Source organism: Corvus kubaryi, unplaced genomic scaffold, assembly GCF_017639235.1.
Source record: "Corvus kubaryi isolate FWS band 111438036 unplaced genomic scaffold, C.kubaryi_AGA036_p1.0 137, whole genome shotgun sequence".
In the NCBI taxonomy this organism is placed as follows: domain Eukaryota; kingdom Metazoa; phylum Chordata; class Aves; order Passeriformes; family Corvidae; genus Corvus; species Corvus kubaryi.
Genome location: NW_024580671.1, coordinates 32,482,988 through 32,499,419, shown reverse-complemented (window position 1 = coordinate 32,499,419; position 16,432 = coordinate 32,482,988).

Sequence of the window (16,432 nt, the reverse complement as noted above, 5' to 3'; positions counted from 1 at the left end):
GATAATAATAATAATACAGAGCTAACATCTATTCTGAGTGGAAACCCAAGCTTATTTAATCCACAAGTATTTTGCCACTGGCTTGATTTCATTGTTGCTTTTGATTATATTAAAAATTCTTTCACCACACCAAATTTACTGGTAAAACAAGCACACACAAACCCCAGCTGAAGCAAAAGATGTTATTTCTGAAATAATAAAAAGATGAGGAGGAAGAACTTGCTGAATATGATTGAAATTCTGCCATTGGTTACTCCATTTTCACTGCAGTGTAGCACAGCTGTGCCAGGGCAACTGCCCCTGGCCCAAGCTCATGAAGGGGATCTGGTCAAAGACACCACTCCAGGAATAAAACATTTCTTGGGTTTTTACAGCCAAATATCTGTGCACCTGTGTACAGTACACCACTGCAAATAGTTAAACTGGCACAGCTGAAAACACAGCTGATTGTGCCAGGACAGCATGATAAATAGTCAAATCTTGCTCTGACAGAGGGGAAGAGAAACTTTCAAAGTCAGCTTTGCCAACAAAGAGTGTATCTCATGTAGCAGGATACTGGGAAGAACAGGACAGTACTGGTACATTGACCCCTCATTGCCAAGGTTCTAAGATCTTTTTAATGCAGTGGATTTGAAATGTGTTCCTTGTGTTTGTTAATGAAGAGTAAGGGCTGAAGGGCTTTTACCACAGAACAGTTTTCATGTAAACCACAAACCCACATTTCATTTGCTAATAGCTCTACTTCACATTTCCAATCTCTAAAAGAAATAATAGATAGTCTTAATGTCATTCTTTTTGAAATTCAGCCTCTTCCATAGGCTGTACATTACACCCAGCAGTCATCACAGATGGAGAGCAGGACTGGGTTTTTCTTAGTGGTGAAGACTCAGTGAGCTGCTGACTCAGAATCACCTTTCTTGGAGACATGCCTTGCTCACACATTAGTCCTTTGCTTAGACCACTAGAGCCACTTAAAGAATATTTGATTTGGCACATGGCAGCATGAATTTTGAGTAATATTCCCCTAGTACTTACACTGTGGTTCAAAATAGCATCCATATACAGTTATATCTTAAGATGATAATCTATTTTTAGAATACAGCCCAGAGCATTTTTTAATGCCCACATCTCATATTGCATTTGTCTTTGATTTGTGCTATGGAGAATCCCTAGTTAATGCAAAGTGCATCCAGCATTTTTTTTCAGCATTTTTGAACTGACATGCTATTTTTAGACAAGATTAGTTATTCCCTCATCTAGCTACTATATTTTGATCTGTTGCTAACAGGCCTCGAGCCAGCTTTAATATGTCATGTCCTGAAAAAAAGAGTAGAGAAACAGTACAAGGGAGACATAGCTGAGTATTTATATCTACAAAACACATACAGTGTAAAGAAACTCAACTGAAAATGCCCATAAGCTGTTGTGGTGAGCCACGGCTCCCGCCAGGGTGTGCTGGACCCCACGGGACAAAAGGTCCAATGGCTGAACACCCCAGGGGCCCAGGAACCATGAAATGGATGCCCGCCTTGACACGGCCGCCCTCAGGCAGCCCTCAGGCAGTTTGGCGGGAAAAGCCGTTGGCCCTGGCGGGAAAGAGGTGACACCTTGCACGTCTGCAATGGCCGCCAGCCTCTCCTCCCCTGGTTATGCCATTGTTTTTCAATTGGCCCTGGTTCAGCCTCCCCGCCTATCCCCTCTCCCATTGGTCTCAGTGTATATTTCCCCGCCTCGGTTCCTCCCCTTTGCCATGTCCCTATTGGTTACTTCTGTGTGCTCGCCCCCTGTCAGGGGCTTCTCGAGGCTTTTTCAGAGTTCTCCTTCGACCGTCAATAAAACTGCTTCTGTCTCCCCGAAAAGCCTCCCTTGCCTCCTTCTTCTTCCCAGCGCCTTTGTCGACGGTGGTTGAAGCAAGCCTCACCACAGTTCCTGCCCAACCTCCCGCTGCTCCATCGACGAGTGTCCTTTGCCACAGCAGCTGGCAAAGACTTGCCCAGAGCTCGACCTCAGAGCTAGCCACTCGGCGAGTGTCTGCAGCAATAAGCTTCCAGGTAGATGGTGTGGTAGCCAAAAAGCCATCCTCTATACCTTCTTGTAAGGCTTTGGGAGGAATGCCACAGCGTTTTGGGAATCTGCCAGAACAAGCAGTCCCATCATTACCCCGAGCCTGGTGAATTACTTCAGCTACCTCACCTAATCTCCCAAGCTTTTGTAACTGAGGTGGAAGCAAGGCCAGGGTCTTGGTTCAGTTTAGTCCCTCACCTCGATGGGCTCAGCTGGATGAGGTCCCTGATTGTTGGCTGGGCAACTGCTGGTACTGTCACAAGGGAGAGTGGCAACACACACCTCAGAGGGAGGGGGCTTTGAAAGAAGTTCTTCAACCTGACTGGCCAATGGATTCACACCATTTCCGTGTCTATTAAATGCTTTTCTACCAGGAAATTAGAACATATTTAGTCTGCATGAGCTGATGCAAAATCAGTAGCACATATATTAATACAGACCGTCTACTAGGTTTTGTAACAGATAGATTTAAAACCAAAGTGCCATGGCAATCTTCTCTTGCACAGAGCTGACTTCAACAGTCCCTAACCCAGGAGCTTCTCATTTATTGCCTCCTCACCTCTGTAAACCTGTAGCCCTGCAGCAAAACATTGCCACTGCTAAATGAGAGCCATAAGGACGGAGGATTTCCAGGGCTGCTCTGCCTGCACTTTTCTTGACTTGCCTGCAATTCTGTGGCTAATTTGTTCTACTTTTGCTTATCTTTATGTGGTACAACCACGGTTTTATGCAGATAGCTGTAACAAGCTGTTATTCTGTGTAGAATGAGATACTTACACCTCTAACACAACAATGTAACATAGAAAAATACAATAGCAAAGACCTTGGGAAGTGGAGAGGCAGGATGCAGCATATAAAAGTGCAAGTCTGGAATGATAAGAGGTGGGCCCAGGCTGGCACTGAGGTGTCTGGAGATATAAACCACCCACCAGTAGGCAAAGGAATGCAGACCAGGAGCTAGACAAAGCTGGGTTTGACAGTGACAAAGAGAAGAAAACAGCAGTATCTAACACAAAGTGAACCATAGAGAGTAAGCACAGATGTAATGTGGAGCTGCAAAACCATGAATGAAGGGAAAGGTGTGTGTTAGAAAGTGTATAAAAATGGGCAAATTAAGGAGGAAGAAACTGGCAAGACCAGCACTGGATTCTTCCCAGTGAAGGATCTGGGCCTTGATGGTTTATGGTCTTATCCTTTCTAGCAGCACAAAGCTGTGGACTGTTAGTTCAGAGGAGAAATTCAAGAGTAAGCATTCCTCAAGAAAAGCATCGAAAACCAAGAACTGAGCACTAATATTTCAATCGTATCACTATTATTGAGATCTTTTCTGTAGAGAAGCACTCTAATTGCCTAATTAGTTTCTTTTTCAGATCAGAAATAGATTCAGGGTAATAATGATACTTGAATTAGGCTGCTGAGACCTCCATTATATAATGCTTTATAAAGCATTGGATTCACATATATGTAGTGTGCTACCCTTTGCTCATAACAACATTTGAAACACCACCTCCCCTCAGTTGCACTTGTTTACTAGTTTTGAAACAGCAATTGCTGTTTGAAAAGGGCAGTGACCCTTCTGATGGAGTGGACCCATGGTCAAAATAACTCTGAAAGAAAATCCAGCAATCCTCCAGACAAAACTACTCTTTTGCTACTGGTTATCAGCTCCACAAAAGCTATGCTCCCATAACAAAGGTTAGTACAGACACAGAACAAGCAGAGACCAGAACAGCTTAAATCAACACTGTTACCAAAGGAACCACAGCCAAAGGGGCTGCCCTGGCTTCAGAAAATAGGTGACAAGACTTACAGTTTCCAGGTGCTCCAGCAAAAGATTGAAGATAAGATGTGTCCAATTTAATTTTTGTTATTCGTGAAATAATATCTTTGTATCTCTTTTCTTTTTAAATGAGAGACTAACCATAATGTAAACCAAAACATTCAATTAGATTTTGCATATGGACCACAACAACAAGCAAAAAAGATCAAACCTGGAAGCATAAATATTGGAGACATCTACAAACATCTTCCAAATCAGCACACATAGGTTAAGTAAATAAAGAGCTAACAATGACTAATTTAAAATTCCTACCCAGATTTTTTCTGCATTAAAGACAGCTCTCAAATTGACTGTGTAACCTTTGAAACACCAGGGGGGCTGTGGATAGCTGTAGGAAGGAGAGATCGCTGTGCCATGAAATAAATAATGTTGCATAGCTGAGGTAGGGACATGATGTAAAGGCATACTGGTCATTAATAGCTTTACATATCTGGAAGGGGGAAGAAGATTAAATTGCTTTGATATTGAATGACCTTTCTTTATAAGAGAAGCATTGTCCACAGGAAAACATCAATAGAAGAAATCTGTGCTTTTAAACGATGTTTATATTTACATCTTTTTGTAAAATAAAGGTTAATTAAATTATTTTTCCTTATTTTTTATTCAACCAGAATTTTTCAATTATTTAGAGAAATTTGTTTTGTAATTTTTCAATATAAAAATATGTTTTGAAATTGTGTATTGTATATTTTTATATTTTCCCACATTAAATATTATTGATTTTTTTCAGTATCTTCTCTTTAGTAAACATGCCAGAATCAGCTTTTTCAGTAGCAAAAACCAGAGCTTTATGAACTCCATGAGCTCTCTGAACAGCTTGATTAAGTCTATTGTGACAGAGATGCGTAAATCATTATTTTACAAATTGCTGTTTATTAGTTCTGAAACACCCACTAACTTTTCCCAATTAAAAATTAACAAATTTCTTTGTCAAGTTTATATAATTCCTTCCAAACTGTAATTTAGACCATCATCTCTTTGGACTTCAGGACTTTACATTGGCTTCTGCATCTGTTGTTCAAGATCCTCCTTGACTAGTAGAAAATACTTCTTAGGCTTCTCTTAAGCTCTTCATTATACTATTGATTGAAAAGTATTCTTGACTCCAGCTCACCTAGGTAATTATAAAATTCTCAGGTTAAGCATATGAAATGTTTCATTAAACAAAATTCTTCAGTGTTGATCAGTACTTAAAAGCTTGGTTGAATCTGGCCTTGGAGAATGTTTCTTTTCTCAGAGCAGCTCAAACAATACTTCTCTCTTAGTAAATTATGTCCTTGTCACTGATTACTCTGCTTCTGGTCCTCTTCAAAGAGAAGAGTGTTATCTTTTGATTTAGAACTAGGTCTCAGTACTCAGTACTTGGACTAAAAAACCTGCTCATTTGAAGAAGTAATTAATGTTTGTGTCAGGAGACAGGATATTTATTATCAGGTTTGTTTCATTAGAGGTACAGCTTGTTCCAAGGAAAAATAAAATCAAATAGACACTGTAACACTGAGCACTGTAATGTCCTAATGTTTATGTTCTTTGGCTCCTTGTCCTCAGAGAAATTCAAAGTGGTGCCAGCAATAAGAATTGTGCCAGGAAAGAAACACCTAAGCATAATAGGACCCACAGGAGATGGGGGTATCTTCTAAATCCCATGTGACCCCAGAACACCCTAAAGTCCCTACTTGGACGGTTAACTCAGCTCCAACCAGAGCTACTCTCTACGTGGTACCAACAGACACATGCCAGCAGTCCTTTGTCAATATGAGTTGGTGAAATACCTGAATCAAAAACTGATAAACTTGAGTGAGGATACACTGTCCTGGTTTTGGTACGTGTCAAGGAAATTGAGAATTGTCCACTGCTGCAAATACCGCTCTGGACCATGTGGCACTTGGATCTGCACTGGCACAGCCATTCCTACCATCTCTTATTTCTGAATCACCCAGGGTGGAGCCAACTTCCATGCTTTGCCCTTCTGAACAGGGCAGTAGCACTCTTCTCCCCCACCACAGCCACATATTCCTCCTGCAGCCTTGGCCCTGGGAAAACATTCATGTGTGCACTGAGCCCTGAAACTAGTGTGAACCCAGGAAAATAAAGACTGGCTTTTGGTTATGGAGTTTCATGACTGGAGAAGAACCACTTACAAATCCACCCACATGCTGAGTGGAGCCACAGCTGCAAGCTCTGTTTCTTATGAGAAAAATAATTCAAGATTGCAAGTAGTCTGAGGTGGGGAACAAATTCTGCTCTACCTGTTGAAATTCTAACAGACCATATCCTTTAATTTGTGAGATTTACCAACTCTAATGTGACTTTCAGACACAAGGAAAAGGAAGGTTTCTCCCAGGATCAAATGTATCACTTCAATGAATTCCATTCAGCATGAGCACACTAATGAGGCTCGATGGGGGACCCACAGGTCAGCTCAAGCATCACCTCTGTAGTACCCTTCTCTGCAGCTCCCACGTGTCTTCAACCCCATCTTTACTTTTTAGGGTAATGCTTCTTTTAGGGTCTCAGACTAGAATAAACCTTAAATCTCTGCATATATAATCTAGCGATGCCTCTGACCTAGACATATTTCCCGTCTGTTCTTCTAGAAAGAGTGGACATTAGTGCTTGGACTCAAAAGCAATATTTTCCCTACACATATCTATTTATCTACCTGAAACTGCAGCCTAGAGATACCCTTATTTCTTTCCTTGGCTCTTGACCCATCCTATCCTCAGAAAATGTTGTGACACTTGGTAGCATTCTTGTCATGTAACATGGCACATAACCATTTCTGCATTTTAAATGATCATTTTTGCACTCTTAAATCCAGCAAAAAGAGAAACAGAAACTTTAAAAATTCAAAATTGCTTTCAATCAAAATTTTATAATTTGGGGAATTAATGTTATAGTATATTTAAGGTTTCACAACCTCACAGCTGACACATGGATTAAAATGTGACAGCTTTAAGTACACAGTTATTGATTTGACATCCCCAGATCATGGAAAAGTAATACAGGTCCTAACCTGAGACATTGTATTTAAATTCTGTACTAAGTCAGATGGCCTTGAGGTCTGGAAGTAGGAGGTATTAGAACTGTAAATATTTGCACATGACATATAAGGTCTCAGTACCACAGAGGCTGGAATAATGATTTTCATTTTGTGCTGAAGACTAATAAACTTAATCATTCTAAGAAAGTTACTAAACATTTTCAGTAATCACATATGATCACTGTTATTGTAGTTTGTCTTTCAGTAAAGGATAATCTTACTTTTAAAAGTTTTAAGAACCTATTCTGAGCCACAAGTAGCTATCTATGAAATAACCTTGAAAGATCTACCTCTTTTAATATGCTCAATGTAATAAAAACATTTCTATTTCTACTGAAAACAGTATCAGCAACTTTTAAGCCAGGCTCTGATAATGTTCATTTTATATCACTACAGAAATATGGATTTAATATGATACACCTGCATTTAAGTACTTGCTTCACTCCTGTAATTGCTATGGATGGTCACTAATACTTAAGGTTCTCACTAAACCCACTGATTTTAATGATCCAGCTTATAGGCTATAAATCAGGCTCTTTTTCAAGTGTCTAATCAAATCGTGATCTAAAAGAGTAGCTGGATCTGCATTTCTTGAATTCCTTTAATATTATGATAGTAATTTGAAAGAATTATGATATCAAATATTATTTTGCCATTCTGTAACTCCTTGTATAGAAACCCTGAATTGAGCCACAGGAAAAAGAAGTTGTACTTGAAAATGACCCCTTATTGTCAATCATTAATCACTATTACTTTAGAAAATTATGTCATATAGGTAAGAAAATCATATGTGTCTGTCTAAAATCAGATACATGAAGTATAATTTTCAAATATGGTTTATAGCTCCATGTAAAGATGAGGTTACCAAAGAACCTTAGCTAAAATTACACTTGTTTTTCAATTCCTCTAAAAATCAAGGTGAAAAATATTCACATTTTCACTTAAGTGGCATTGCAAAGATCACCAGGGTATATAATGATGTTGATAGTACAATTCAGAACTTCCCAATTCTGTTTTTGCCGCCAGTTCTCAGAAACTTTGACAGTTATGGTATTCAGTTTTTCAATGTTACTTTTTCAGAATATATTTTCATATTTATCAGAACATTTCTGAACTGGAAAAATAGAAGTTGCTAACTTGTTTGTGTGAATTTGGTTTTGTTTCTTATTTTAAAATAGATATTCAGATCTTGAGACCACATCTTTCCCTAACAAATTGCAAACTTCAGTGTATGAACAAAGCCAATCTATTTCCTTTGTAACTGCCCTTTCAACATAGAAAATATAATTGATATTAACATTGAATACTCAGCCCACTGCACAACTTTTAAAAACTCTGAGAGCCTTATTGGTAACCTCATGTTCTAGCATTAGCATCAATTACTGTTCAATTGACCAGAGAAAATAAAGATCTTGATATACCCTTATGCAGAAGATGAATAAAAGCCTCTCTCAACATATTATTCATAGGTGTAGTGTCTATTTCTATTGGATTTCCTGGGATGTGATGCAATCACAGGAAAAGAATGGACCATTGACTGCAAAGTAACCTTTCCTGTATCATGATACCCTTCACAAATTTGCCACCAAGGGTAAATACTCTCAACTGGGATAGGTTCCTTTACAGCTGGAACAGGTCCACTGTGCCTTAATTTTTGAGCTGCTCATAAGCAATCACATAAAAGTCACATTTTACTGGTTTTACGTAGCTCCTGGTTATGTGGAGGAATTGTTGTTATTTTTTCACCTCATCCTTTTTACAGCGCAGAACAAAAAACAAAGCACTTGGGAAAAATTTTTTTTGTATAATTTCCCATTATCAGTAGTGAACATTAACAAATCTCTTGTCTGGGTTATTAAAAGAAAGTCGGGAGCTACATAACCATGGAAACACAACTTCCAGCCCCCTCAAGCACATGACTACTCCAAGCCATGACAGGCAAAGCCCTGGCAGCAGGAGCACATGATCCAGTGGATCTGTTGACAATCTAGGCATTAAATTTTGTTTGAACTCATGTAGAGTGGAGTTTTTTATTATTACATTTGGCTTTTCAAAGGAAAATACAAGCACATAAAATGATAAAGATGTTTTTCCATTAACTCAAATGAGCTTTCTGTGTGTTTACCACTACCATTAATTTATGGACTATGCTGGCACCTGGGGACCTGACCACAGACCTATTTTGTTTTGGGCATTTGAACAAACACACAGTGAGACACAGTTCTGGTCCTAAGGATCTTACATGTCTTACAAATAAAATAGTCAAAGTATGTGAACAGCAAAAAGTCCTCCTCTGATCACGTCTTTAAATACACACTATAATCACATCATCAGAAAACCAAGTTGCTTTACTGAGTCAATGCCTAAGGATCCCAAGGATGCATGGAAAGTCTGCCCTGGTTTTAAAAGTTGAATCTCCATTTCCCATGTACCATGTTGCCTCAGCAACAAAGCCTTACAGTGCTCCTCAAAGAGATGTGTGTCTCCTGCTCTGCCTAGCAGGTGCTTTTGCAAGAACACATTTCACTACAAATTCAAAAACTGTCACTATCACACTCTTTTCACTCCTCGTAAGGAAAGACTACAACTAAAGATCTTCAGTTCTAAGTGTCTTGGGAACAGCTGTTATCTCCCCAGGCCAGGTACTCAGGATGGTGACAGAAGAGGTGTTGAAACACAGTGTAATTGCAACACTTCTACTGTAGTTAAACCTGCCATTTCACCATTTTGGTTCCTGGAAAGTTCAGCTTCCACAAGAAAGCTCCTGACAGACCACCCTGTGAAAGGCTGTTTCCAGAATGAGGGCATCTTCCATACCTAAAATTAGGGAGAGAATCTTGTTTGGGAATAGCGCCAAAGTTTTCTGCTCCTGTTGAAGCAATTCCTAATGTACTCAACACAGCAAAATCATCTTTGCATTCTAGGAGCTCCCTAGCACATCCCAAATTTTGGGAGGGACTGCACTGTATTGTGGGAACACTGGATGCCACATGCATGCTCACTGCTTGGGAAGGCAGGACATCCAGAGGCAGGCTCAGACCCAGCACAACCATTCATTGGCACTGTCAGAAAACCCCACTCTTTTTTCCTTCGGAACACACCTTCAGCATTTTTACCAAGCACAGATTTCACAGTATGCATATTATTTATCAAATAATCTTCAAAGACACATGAAAAGTTTCTCCTTGGGGAAAGAAAAGATCTGCTCATGATGCTGGATGATCATGTTGCTTACAGCAGTTTCACAAGGGTTTAGTAGTGCAGTGGTGTGAGCATACACAAACCAGAGCAAAATATTGACCCTGCTGTTTTAAACAGAAACATCCCAACAGTACCCGAGGACTCCTGCAGGCTTCAGAGAAGGAGGGGATTATGAGGATTGGGAGATTTCCTGAGCTCCATCTGCTTTCTGGGATATGAAGAGTGAAATGCCAAGATCCAAATTGGAGGCTGCAGGATTGTTTCATCCTCAGGGTCCTGTAAGGGGATGTCCTCCTTGAAATGTGACTAAAGCTTTGCTTCCTGGGATGTACATACACATATGTGCTTGCTGGTCACATCCCTTCCAAGCAGAACCCTGCTCACCCACAGAAGTTCCTAACATAAGATTATCTCACCAAAAAGGTAAACACTTGGCTCTGGGGGCAGCCCATGATGCCTAAAATATCTGCCTGCGATTTCTGTGCTCTCACAGTGCTGCTGAAAACCTGCAGAGAGGAAGTCACTTGGCCTACAATCAAGTGTCCATGCAGAGTAGAAGTTGGTAGGATAGATCAAGGTCGTTCATCTGCTTGTCATCCAGATCACCCAGCCCTCTTCTGAGGATGAGAACATAATGGGCCAGGGCTGCTGAGCTGGGTATTTTACATTTTAGTTCAGTAATTAAAGCAGTGACCCAAGAAGTGAAAATCCTGAAAACACAACACTGAATATTATTCCAGGCAGTCTCTTGCATCAGCATGCTTTGCTCCCCTCCTGTCAAAGGCAAACCAGTGTAAGTCAAGAACGCAGGACCTAAATGTCTAGAAGTAGACCAGGCAACTAGGTACCTGCTCATCCTGTTTGAATGGATTTTCTGAAGCCATGAGTTCTGTTTATACAACTAAATCTGAATTGAGCCCTCTAAGTATGAAAGTCTTGTATCATAAATGACAAGCGTGGCAGATCTAATGCAGTGTGAGCTGCTCAGCTCCCAGGTAACTGATATTCCACTGCTGCAGGCAGACCTGCTGTGCTGTCAGTGCTAGCAGAGCATGTCATGCCCATGTCAGCCAGCTGAAGAAGCACCTTGGACATACCACACTGCCAGCTGGAGTGAAAGAACACTTTCCTCATAAAGTTAGAATGTCAGATTTAAACAAATACAGTTGCAGCATTGTTAGGAATCCTGCTTAAAAGGAGCAGATTTAATTATATCCACCTGCAAGAGTACCGTGCCAGCCCAGTTCAGAGGGGTTTCTGCTGAGGACAATTACTGAGCCAGGTGAGTGTTAGGAGAGGGAGAAGAGCAGGACAAGTGTTCTACATCAGGCACTGACACATGGCTTCAGATGTGCAAGGGCAATTTCACTGAGTGCCACCACATGTGGTAACTATAACACATTGGGGTTTGTTTAACCCATCAGCTGCCTGATGCCATCTTAGTCAACACTTAATTGCTCTCCCTCATCTTAAAATGTCTGCTGGGTCCTCACATACTGCGGCTGTTCAACTATTTAGAGGCTGATGAAGGAAATTTGTCCTCCCTATTCTCCAAAGCAGCTACATTTCTTTTCTTTATCATGTTGCATAAGCCTTTTACTTCTCTTGGCTATTAAAGATAAGCCAGGTAAATACCCATTCTTTAATTAGACTCATCCCAGCAGTCACAGAAAGCTGTCAGAGTTATTACAAGAATACTGTATTTTTGCACAACAGAAATGAAAAATAAGCTATCCACTATTGTAAGTTCAAGGCTCCATGAAGCATGGACACAGAACCCAAGTCCTTGGTGGACAACTCCTCATCGTTAAATCATTTTAAAACAATTGAGAAGGTAGTGGGAGAGCATCACTGCTGCCCATTTTAATGTTGGCAGTGTCTCCAGGGATTTTGCCAGAGATGGGTGCCCATATCAAAGCACTCTTAGGGAAGATATGGGAGCTTATCTCCTATTATTCTGTGCAACTGAACAACTACAGTTGGGCATCCAGGGAGATTTAGGCTGAACAGAAGAGCGTGCTATGATTATAAGCACTTATAGGGGCAATACTCTTGGAGAATAGGTACGCTAGATTGTTTTTGAGATCCTTGATCTAAATTTAGGCAAGATTTAAGTAATCAAGTGTTTTCAAAACTGAGGCTTAAAGGAGAAAAACACATTATAAAGGCTATTTCCTTTATATTCTAAACACTATTGTCTGGATGGAAATAAAAAAACAAAGAACTGAAGGAAAACTTGTCTCTCAGTCATGCTCCTTTATCTCCACAGATGCATTATGTACCTTTTCATTTGTGAACTTTAACTACCTGTGTATTTTGGCTTGATCCTTAAAATACCCTATTCTGTTTCTTAGACCTTACATTTACATCACTTCAGCATTAACCACATCATTAAGGCTTCAATGCTGTCAGAGCTTGACTTGGCCAGTATCATTACAGGTTTGGCATCAGCACAGTTTGAATTCAGAAATCTTATATAATCTCAAAAGTAAATTATTTAAATATATGCATACTCATATATTTAAATAATTACTCATACACATGATGCAGTCCATCATACTAATGCATAAAGTATCAGAAGGCATCTTAGAACACCAATTGATTTCTATTTACAAAGACATTTGTGTGCCTTAATATATATATTAGGTTTTATATATATATATATATAACAAAATCTTTGTTTTTCTTGAATCAGCCTGTTGCCACCTGTTTAATTGTTTGTATCTTCATCCTCAGTGCTATTTAATCATGAAGCTGGTGCAAAAGCCATACCAGGAGTGATATGTATTCTACTGTATAGGAGGCACTAATGTATGATAATATATCAGGTATCTGACCATCAGCAGGGAGTGATTCTAGCCCCAGAAAAGTTCTTTCTTCTTCATTTTTATTTCCTATCCATCATAGGACTACACAAGCAGTTAAGAGAAAGAGTGTCAAACCACAAGACACATTTGAGTGCCCAAATGAAAACAGAAGCACGTGTTGCCATCCTTGTCTTTTTCTGTGTAAGACAATTTATGTTCTTGCTACTCCCAAAGGTATCAGTCTGTCACTGCTGCACAGAGGGGCTCTTCAGAAGAGCCAAGCACATCTTACTGGGTTCTTGCAGGACACAGTAATGTACCCAAGCCTCCAGCAATCTCAGAAGGGGCATGCCTGTCTTTACAACACGTTAAAAAAAAATCGAACTGAAAGACATTTCCAAGAAGCAGAACTTAAAGTGAATTCCTATTAATGAGCCAAAATTGGAAAGTACGAAATACATGCTTTTATTCAAGTCATTAGTCATTGTGAGGAACTGGAAGGATTTCTGGCTTGAAACATTTCAGGTGCATGTGTGGGGAAAGGGGCCAGTCAAGTCTTCCTTTGCAAGGCAGTGCCCTGCTTAATACATCCCACCTGTGCTACATCCCTGACAGACTGCAGGAATGCTCCACAGCCCACCACTGGCATCCCTAACCCAGCTCCTGAGTGGCCACCAAACCAGAAGTCCCACCTGTGGGGAGGGCCCAGGAAAGCCAAACTGGGCTTAAACCAGAGCTCAACACAACTATATGTCTTGACCCTATGTTCTCGTGGACTTCATATCAGCTACAACACCACCAGAAACAGGAAGCTATATCTGTTCTTTTCTATATCTCTTATCTTTTTTCCTCTAATTTCTTTCTCTCAAAGTTTGAGTAACTTAAGATTGGATGTGTTGGAGTTTGCTAAGTTAATGCTTTCTGAAATGCTTTATATTGATTGAATGTTGCTTTAAACATTTGCCAAAATTCCCTGATTTTCTGAAGGTTGCCAGTGAAGCTTTTTTGTTTTGCCTTCTTAAGAATATTTTGTTGGTGTTTCCCCTTGTGACTAGCTCAGGGTACATAAAAAGCCTGTAAGCTCCTCTAAGGGACTTGGTGAGGAAGTTCTGGGGCCTTATAATCATGAAGGTCTCTGCGTCACTCCCATGAGCAGCCTCAGTGTCAAAGAAGAGGAACAAAAATGCAATACTGGGTTTGAAGGAGAAAATCAAATGCTGAGTATGAAGAATTATCTCTGTACCCAGTCCAGTGCCCCTCCACTGTTGAAAGCAGCTAGGTGGTTGACTGGTAGGTGACCCACTACAGAGATCTCATATAAATCCTGCACAGCTGAAGCGTGCTTCGTCAGCCAGGAGATCATAGCTCCTGGTGCTGGGAATAGAGAGAGCTGGCAGCTCAGATCCCTCTCCTTTCCCTGTGGCTGGGACCATGGTATCAAGCTACACCAAAAGGAGAAATGGATACTGTTGGTATCAGATGCCTTACTATGTTATCTACAGATGGGGATCAATGCCTTTAGTGTGCTTGGTATGTGATAACTGAGCAAAGATTAAAAACAAAAAGTTTCAGAATTTGATTATACTTAACAGATTTCCAGGCAGACTGACAAAGAAGTGCTTGTCCTCCCTTGAAATATTGGCTATGTGCTCATTTAATTACCATGTAATCATTTTTAATGAGAAACAGAAATTTGGGTTATTCTTATTCACTGAAAAAATTTCTGGTACTACTGATCTAAACAAAGAGAAGAAATGAAAGAACCAAACACATACTAGCAATTAATATCTGTTTTTTAGCATTTTTCTATTCAACAACTCATGGTGCTATATACAAAAATTTTATGACAAGATAATTTTTGTCATCACTATATCAGGTTTTTAATGTGATATTCTTCATAGCATCTGGTAACAAATACTCAATTATCAGTCTCCAAAGATTTTTACAGTATGTACTGCCAATAGCAATTAAATTGATAGTGACTTCTGAATAAGTGACTATCCAGATCTATTGACCCAAGAGTTAAATATTAACTGAGGAGATGCCAAGGTCAATATTCTCCTAAACCATCAATAAATCCTAATATTCTTCACAATAAAAAAGATGCACCCAATGCCTGGATCCCCAATCTCTCTACTAGTCAAACAAAGGATGTTCAAGAAAGAGAGAAATCTTTGTTATAGGTGCAAATAAAGAGGGAAAGGTGCAGTCAACCAGCCCAGGGTCCATATTCCATTGCATTCTTTAAAATAAAGTTTCCGTTGTTCTAAAATATGTCAGGAAAAGTTTCCATCCGTAATCAGCACAACATGGAGACAATAGCTAGCTGCTTATCTCTTCCAGATCCATAATCTCAGACTATGAGTCTTCATCCAAATTTAGGTGAAACCATGGAGAGAATTAGATTTTTTTACACCCATGAGCTGGGAACCTCTCTCAGTATCATTTGAGGATCAACTGAGTTGCTGGAAATTTCCTATGAAGAACATTTATGAGAATATATGGAACTAGGTAAGACAGAAATTTCTGATGCAAATATCTACCACTTTTTTTCAATTAAAAAAAATACCAGGAATGCTCTGAACAATAAAAATTGAATTTTTAAACATGATCCATTATTGCATTTGCTTTGCAGGTAGTCAGAAATGTTGAAGTTGACCTAAGTTAGATACTATTATTTGTATTTCAGTCATCTGAATTATCTACATATGTGGTCTTGGTAGCAGTTAATTACTGCCCAGATGCAGCTCTTTAATACTCAATAGGATTTTCTGTGTGGCAAAACATTCAAATTAGCAACAGGAAATACAGTTTAGGGCCCCAGTGGCTCACAGAGTCACTCAACAGATCAGAAAGAAGGGAAGGAACTAAATTAGGATGATTTCCAGTGTCACAGGTAGAATATATACTCACTAAATTGTTTAATGTATAGGATAAAAAATATAAAGTTATAAGATGTCCAGTAAGAGATTTTACTATGCATTGAGGTTTACCTCATACCCAAGGTCAGAATTAGAAGGCAAAATGAAATCTTGTTTTAAATAAAAACAGCCCTAGAGCAGCTGCTTGCTTAGTTACTGTTACGAGATCAAGGAGATCAGCCTAATTGCACTGTGAGAAGCAAAGTGATTAACGTATCTTTATTTGATTGATTAAGCATGGTAAATAGATACTTCCACAGATAAACTCTGTTACCATGTTAAGCATCAGGCTCTAAGAGAGCAGCAAAATGATCCTATTCATAATTTGTGCTTGAGGAGCAAATGACCTGAGGAAAATTGCGACCTGATTGATTTTAGTGAATAGACTTGAAAGCTGTGTTTTGCATATGGATGCAAGGATGGACAATGTGAGACAATGTAAAATAAATAGTGCAAGTTAACATGTCAGCAGGATGGGAAATCCCACTCCAAGAAGAGGAAGATTACGTTCAAAAAGCTGTGTGTGCCTTAACTAGTAATTTTATGAGCTTTAATA